Raw genomic sequence first — 7071 nt, 5'->3', positions numbered from 1 at the left:
CCTCAAAGTCCACTTTGATGCCATTTTAACCGTGGGTCAAATTTATTTAACATACAAGTATTATTAATTTCATTTTATAGCTTCAAAATTACAGTTGTGATTTTGAAACTTACCAATACAAATCTCAACCTGGAATTCAGTTTCTTCTAAACTCTGTAACGATCATTTATCTTACACTTATAGAAAACTACCATGGTTCACTACATAATAGCTTTAGCACTCCATAAATATCAATACTAGCAAGTAAACCCCGCTGGCAAGGCAACGTACAGATAGGCTTAGTCGAAAAAAAATTAATAAAAAGGTTTAAGAGGAAGGAATATTTACTCCAGTACTGTAATTTTCCTGGAGATTTGTCACAACATCTGCTATGGGATTCATGTGTGCAGTTATCTGATACTGGGTAGAGGAAATTGCTTTCTTGCGAATTTTATATTAGTAAAATACTTCACTTATAGTAGCGCAGCCAGACTCGTCTTCAGGAAATTCATAAAACTAGTAGAATACCAAACAGGTCATACAAGAGATACACTACTAAACGATACATTCTCTACACTTTTCAACATATTAAAACCAAATAAAATTTCTTATGGTATTTTTCTTGTTTTAAAACTACACAAGCACGTACATCAAAAACTTTTACGGCTACGGAGTATCATAATAAATTTTTGATATTACAATTACATGCTACGTTAAAATTCTGCGCTTTTAATGTCAACAAATTCAAGCCACCAAGGAGTACTCACGTAGCATTTTTAAATTCATTATTACCCTGGTTGGTTCGAATATAGTACTTTACTTTTCCGAGCAGAGTTTCATCTACGTGAACGTGGCCATTAACCCATGAGGGCCATTTGTTGTCACATGTACATTTAGGCGCTAATTTTTAACATTTAATACCCACAAAATGATCAAATCCTATGGTTATCCACAACTACAACAAATTTGAGTTTTTAGAATTCACACTGACTTTTTCCTGCTTCCAAAACCTTCCTTAAAAACGTGAAAAAATTACAACTGAAAATACTAAATGCTGTTGCACAGAACTACCTCAGTTTTCATGTTAATCTTATGGTTTGATTTTTCTGTAACCTTTCCAGTCCGTCTAGATCGTGAGTAATTTGGCCCAGACATAACGCCTTTATAAGTAAAACCAAAAGAATTTTTGTATTAAAAGTAAAAAATGAGAAATGAGTTTTCAGCAAGGAAAGAAAACCAACGGCAGGCGACTGGTTAAATTGTTTCATAAATTAGTGAGGGACCTTGCCCAAGATCAGCATTAAGTAGACCTCTAAGTAGTAAAAAACTAATGTGAAGGTAGGCACACCAGACAAGAAGTCTGAAGCCACTTATAAGTTCTGAACAAAAGGAACATTTAAATATTGTATTGATATCTTTCATTGGGTTTGTACTGCTGTACAGGGTATACCGTTCAGATCACATGCAGTTTGAACGGGAAAAAATATTACTTCCGTTGATCAATGACGAGACATTTTGGAATTTAAAAGAATTTACTAAAATTAATAAACATTGGATCCAAATATGAGTCAGTATGATAAATACTTCGGTACATTTCAGTCATGGAAGTACATTGCTGTACAGGGTATACCGTTCAGATCACATGCAGTTTGAACGGGAAAAAATATTATTTCCGTTGATCAATGACGAGACATTTTGGAATTTAAAAGAATTTACTAAAATTAATAACCATTGGATCCAAATATGAGTCAGTATGATAAATACTTCGGTACATTTCAGTCATGGAAGTACATTGCGAAGTCCCAGGGTGAGATTAACCACGAAAGTCGAGAGAAGTGGCTCAAGGTGATCGGGGAGAGGGCGAGAGTCCCGGGGCGAACCGGAAAGGTCGAAACGTCCTAGGAGGACAGAAAATGTGAAACTACACTGGAAAACGGGGTAAAGGGAAGAAGTAAAGGGAAGAATGATGAAAGCGGGAGAAGAGCGAAAGGGCAATGCGTCCCAGCGGCAACAGGAAAACTGCGAAACGACCAAAGGCAAACAGAAAAAGGGTGAAATTTTCAGACACCGATGCAAGGCTATTTCTTGATCACAGTGTTTCACGGAACTAAATAAAACCTAAGAGTTGGAAAAAACCAATGCAATCTGATTGTTACCACAAGCATAAAGTTTGAAGCAAAAAATGGACTGCGGGGGCAGACTTACTGGTTTCAGTAGTTTAAACTGCTCAAATCTTCATACTGCTACAATACAGAGTCCGCTACTGTTGCTGTTTATCGAAAACATGTCCCCAGTTATGTTTATAGTATTTACCGTCATTATGTTTTCCATGCATCCCCAAAGGCCTGATACTAAGCACGGCGCCCATTTTGCACGTAAACATGCTTACGGCCTAAGTAACTTACTGCCGAAACGACCCGTAACTGGGCGTAGTCAGAGTGCTCGTGTTATTTTCCAGCTGCTTTTATTTTGTAGCCTCTGTCACTCATGGAATAACTTTCCTTAAGGAAATATTTGAAATTAAGCCCTGATGTTGGTCAGGTTAACAGACCAGAATAAACCTTCCTTGGGTTACGAATCTGAACTTAAGAAGTTTCAGGCAGGGTATAAAACGTCGCAAGCCAAAAATATAGCAAATTTTATCACTTACATAGAAAATTACCAGTTACTAAATGTCAGCAGAGCTGTGATTGTCACTGCAATAGCTTCTTGTCTTTAGGAAGGTTCTGTCACTATGTATTGGAAAATTACCTTAAGTGAAATTTTAGAACTTTTCTGTGATTAAGTTTGATTTATGACACCCACCTATACATACGTACTTACTGACTTAAAATTCACGAATTATGTACAATGATCATACCCATTATAAATTCAAGGTCTCAAAATATTCACGAAAACTTGGCCTGTTTGAAAAATTTTCCATGGAGCTTTACTTGCAGCTTCCCAAATACCCAGGGACTTTCTCCAGATACATTAGGCTTTTCCTCGATTTCCACTTTCCCTTAATTTGTTCTGAGTGAAATTAAATATAACTGAAATCCATACATTATGAAATTTTCAGGTCGGTACATATTTAACACAGGTTATCGGAATAACCTGAATATGCGATATCTTGAGCAACCTTGCAGTCAAATTGAAGGTTTTCTATTTTTGATATGAAAAAGTTAACATTTTGTTCGAAAATGATCCCAGGTTACAGGAATTCCAATATAAGGAATTTGTACATTTCTTAATTCTTAAAGTATGACCAATCTACAAATTACCCATTTATAATCTCGTGCTGAAAAACTTATTCGTCATTGGAAATGCTATGCTGAAATATTGAGAAACATCTGACAAGCTACTAAAAACAAAATTAGACTTGAGACTAGGCAATTTAACTGCTCCTATAAATCCTTTACAATTAACGTCGATCCTCTCTAAAGGAGGGACATCGTAATCCTAAAAGTGATTAAAACCTAGACGCCCTCTTAGATCCCAAAACCCCATTAGCGTCATAGATAAGTCTGAAAACAATATAGCTAAGAGAATAAAGTCCTAAACGTAACTTAAAGTTTTACACATGCAAATTATTAATTTTTCCTTTTGAAAACTTTCGAGAAAAGGTGAATGAGCATCATTTTAGTTGCTTCGCATTCGGCTGGCATTTTTCCAGCATCGGCACTTCCACTAAGGAATCCTGTCTCTGCCGTAAGATGGGAAAGATTGGAAGGTCTGGCGTGGACGACCTCATGACTGACTAGGAAACAGACTGATACGAGTCAAGGGACGAAAGCCTAAGGAAATGCAACAGATGTTTAAAAAAAAAAAAAAAAACTAAAACCACCCCAGCGTAGTAGAACAGATCAAAACAAATGAACTGAGTTCATATACAGTACATACCAGAATATCCCTTCCTTTAAGGAAAATTACTAGGCAAGATGAAAATCAAAGATGGCGTGCATATAAAAACAAGGCACAGAACACATTCCGGAAGGAGATCCAAACTTTCTAGATTACTAAACTGTTGGATAAAAGTCACTCAAAATTCTAAATGCATAAAACCCATCACTCCCACATTCCAGAACATCAATATTAGGGAACCACAACCCTTCAGCCTTTCGTTAACAAAAGCCGTCACGTAAAAGAGTAAAAACTTTCTGTGGAGCTCCATCTCTACACCCAAGGAAGCAAGAATGTCGAAATCATGGGTTTACAATACCTGAATTGCCTGTTTTGTTATCCTTGTGTGACACGTAGCTCCATCTACTTCTACTTTTCGTAGGCACGCCTGCTAAAAATATTTTTCAGACTTCGTTGCTATCTTACGTACAAAAAAAAATTGCTATTAGACACTACACACTACTCCTTCAACAGCTTTTTTTTTTTTTTTTTACGAAAATACTTCGTTGAATCAATGATATCACGAATAAGAGAAAGTAGCATATTTTCACTAATCTCTATCAGCGTAAAATCAAAGTATATGTTCAGAAAACTTGTAACGAACAAAGAAAATGGATATAAACCTTCTACTTTTCCAGATATGGGCCAAATAAAAACCATTCTATATCAGAATACAGGCTAAATGTCAGTTGCAATGCTTATCTCTCTCCATGTTCTTCCTAGGTCATAGCGCCTGTCGGGAATAAGAATTCCCCGATGGAATTATGAGGATAGAAACATTCTGGGAGGAATAATACGTATATTTCAGTCATCATGCAGAAAACGTAATGATTTTATTGCTCTCTATATGATCGGGCTCTCACAAAAAAAAAGAATATTGGTTTCTCAGACTGAGTATTTCGAAAAAAATATGAGAAAATTATTATTGTTAAATTATCATTAATATTTTAAGCTCTACCGAGGAATAAGAGTCTAAAAAGAATTATTGAGAGTCCCGTAGTATTTTACTTAAGGTTTAAAATACTAACAAGCCCTGTCTGAAATAAGATTTTTTTTTTACAGCTAAATTACGACCTCTCTCTCTCTCTCTCTCTCTCTCTCTCTCTCTCTCTCTCTCTCTCTCTCTCTCTCTCTCTCTGTCTTTTGTGCAATACAAGGACTACTTGAATGAGAAACATTTGTGAGAGAAACTGATGAACAGAAAAGCACTGTCAAAGAGAGAGAGAGAGAGAGAGAGAGAGAGAGAGAGAGAGAGAGAGAGAGAGAGAGAGACTTGACCATAAATTCTATACAACAGTCGACTTCTTCTGGTTATCTTTTTCCTCAATATATCATGGTACTTTTTTATTTCTTTTCATTTTTGAAATCGTTCGTCTCTATAAATCGTTCACGGGCAATGGCGGTCCTAAATCCTTCAATAATTAATGTAAACTAAAAGAAATTGAAAACTCCAAAGGAAAGAGAAAGACAAGGATTAATTGAGATGAAGAGAAATGGAAAGATAAATGTCGCGGAAAACTTAGGACCAATGATTGAAGTTCCAGGAAGTCGTGTCAGAGTAGCATGATGTATTTCTAATGGATTATTAATCTGTGAACGGAAATGGAAAAGGTAATTTTAGTATATTTTATGTGAGTCTGTGTGTGTATGCGTGAGAGAGAGAGAGAGAGAGAGAGAGAGAGAGAGAGAGAGAGAGAGAGAGAGAGAGAGAGCAGGTGCTTGAAAGGATATTATATGGTTTTGAAAAGACTTCTTGAGTAATTTCGTGTTTTTGGCCATACACCAAATTCTGTGTTAATGAAATCGAATAAGACATAAATTTCCTTTCACTGAGTGAGGAGGAGATGTTAAGAATTCTCTTGGCGTGCAAATGACTTCCCTTTTCTCACTCATATATCATAAGCGATTTCCTCATTCATTGCAATTTTCGTAGCCTTCAAATATAAAATTTTCTGCTCTGCATTCATTGCTCTTTAGACTGTTATTCCTTTAGGTATTCGCTAACAAGTAGAGTATTTAGAAATGGCGTCACAGCAGCGGAGGTTCCCATCCAGTCTCCGTTACTTCTTTAGATATACACCAACGAAGCGAGTTAGTACTCTGAGTTCGGGTGGAATGTAAAAGAAGGCGAAATGTATGCAAATTTTATCATTTATCATAACGTGAAGATACATCACTTTAATGAGGGTCATTTGCTTTTCACAGCGTTATTCGATAATGGAAGAGAAATCATCTCTCAAAATTTAAAGATAACGAGCAAAATTGAGGGGACATAGGAGGATTATTAGGCGAAAAAAATCACCATGGATTACCAAGGGATATTATTGACAGATTGAAGGATTACTGTCAGAGAGGACAGAGACTTTGTAAGTAAAGATAATTGTATTCATTGGCGATTAATTTCTTCTATTGACCTTTTGAGTGATTTGTGGAATAGCAAAGACGAGAGAGAGAGAGAGAGAGAGAGAGAGAGAGAGAGAGAGAGAGAGAGAGAGAGAGAGAGAGAAAGATGAATTGCGATTAAATTTTCTTTTGTGTTTTAATGCAGTAAAGACTAAACAATGGAAAACCGTCTAATCAATACATGTAAGTAAAAGAAAAACTTCATTCACCCTGTTGAAAGAGAAGCATGTCATAACTATCCAGAATATATAATTAACTTATTTCTTGTTGTTACGGAATCAACTGGAAATCCTTGGTCTGCCTAAGAGCAAACAACGGTAGAAAGGAAAGGAGCGTTAACTAAGGATTAGAAAAAGGAATGAAAAACATTCACCAAATGTATAATAGTTCCTCAAGGCATCGGCTTTCATTCATGAGTCAATAAAAACTAGAAAGTAATTTCAACAAACAAGAAAGACAGGAACAATTGCGCTTTCACAAGAGATGAATATATATCAAAATAGAGAAAAACATGATAATTTATTCTTGTTTTCCCAGTATTTCAGTCACTTGAATGAACACTAAATCTATCTTGGAAAATAGTTCTGATGTAATTCCGGATTATTTTTGAGGAAATGTTCACATCCTAATAAAAATTATTCATTTAATTTCATAATGACTTACTCACATCCATTCAAGAAATTCTGTTTCTGTTATTCTTGCCTATAGATTTCATATTAAGAAAGACATTAATATACGCGGAAGATTTATGTTCACTTAAACACAGAGAACAGATTCCAACACACGTCTGTTTCACGTGCCTAATAC

The 7071-nt window shown here is 35.7% G+C and overlaps 1 long non-coding RNA gene across 2 annotated transcripts in view; it reads right to left on the bottom strand.

The window, feature by feature from the left end:
* Positions 1 to 4120, bottom strand: part of LOC136832112 (uncharacterized) — a 9107-nt gene extending 4987 nt beyond the window's left edge. For both annotated transcript variants that reach the window (XR_010851060.1, XR_010851059.1), the window contains exon 1: positions 3862 to 4120. This is a non-coding gene — a long non-coding RNA (uncharacterized lncRNA). The remainder of the gene's footprint in view (positions 1 to 3861) is intronic.
* Between the last annotated feature and the right edge of the window lie 2951 nt (positions 4121 to 7071).

This window comes from Macrobrachium rosenbergii, chromosome 49 (genome assembly GCF_040412425.1).
Source record: "Macrobrachium rosenbergii isolate ZJJX-2024 chromosome 49, ASM4041242v1, whole genome shotgun sequence".
NCBI lineage: Eukaryota > Metazoa > Arthropoda > Malacostraca > Decapoda > Palaemonidae > Macrobrachium > Macrobrachium rosenbergii.
This window is presented reverse-complemented; position numbering and strand designations above follow the sequence as displayed.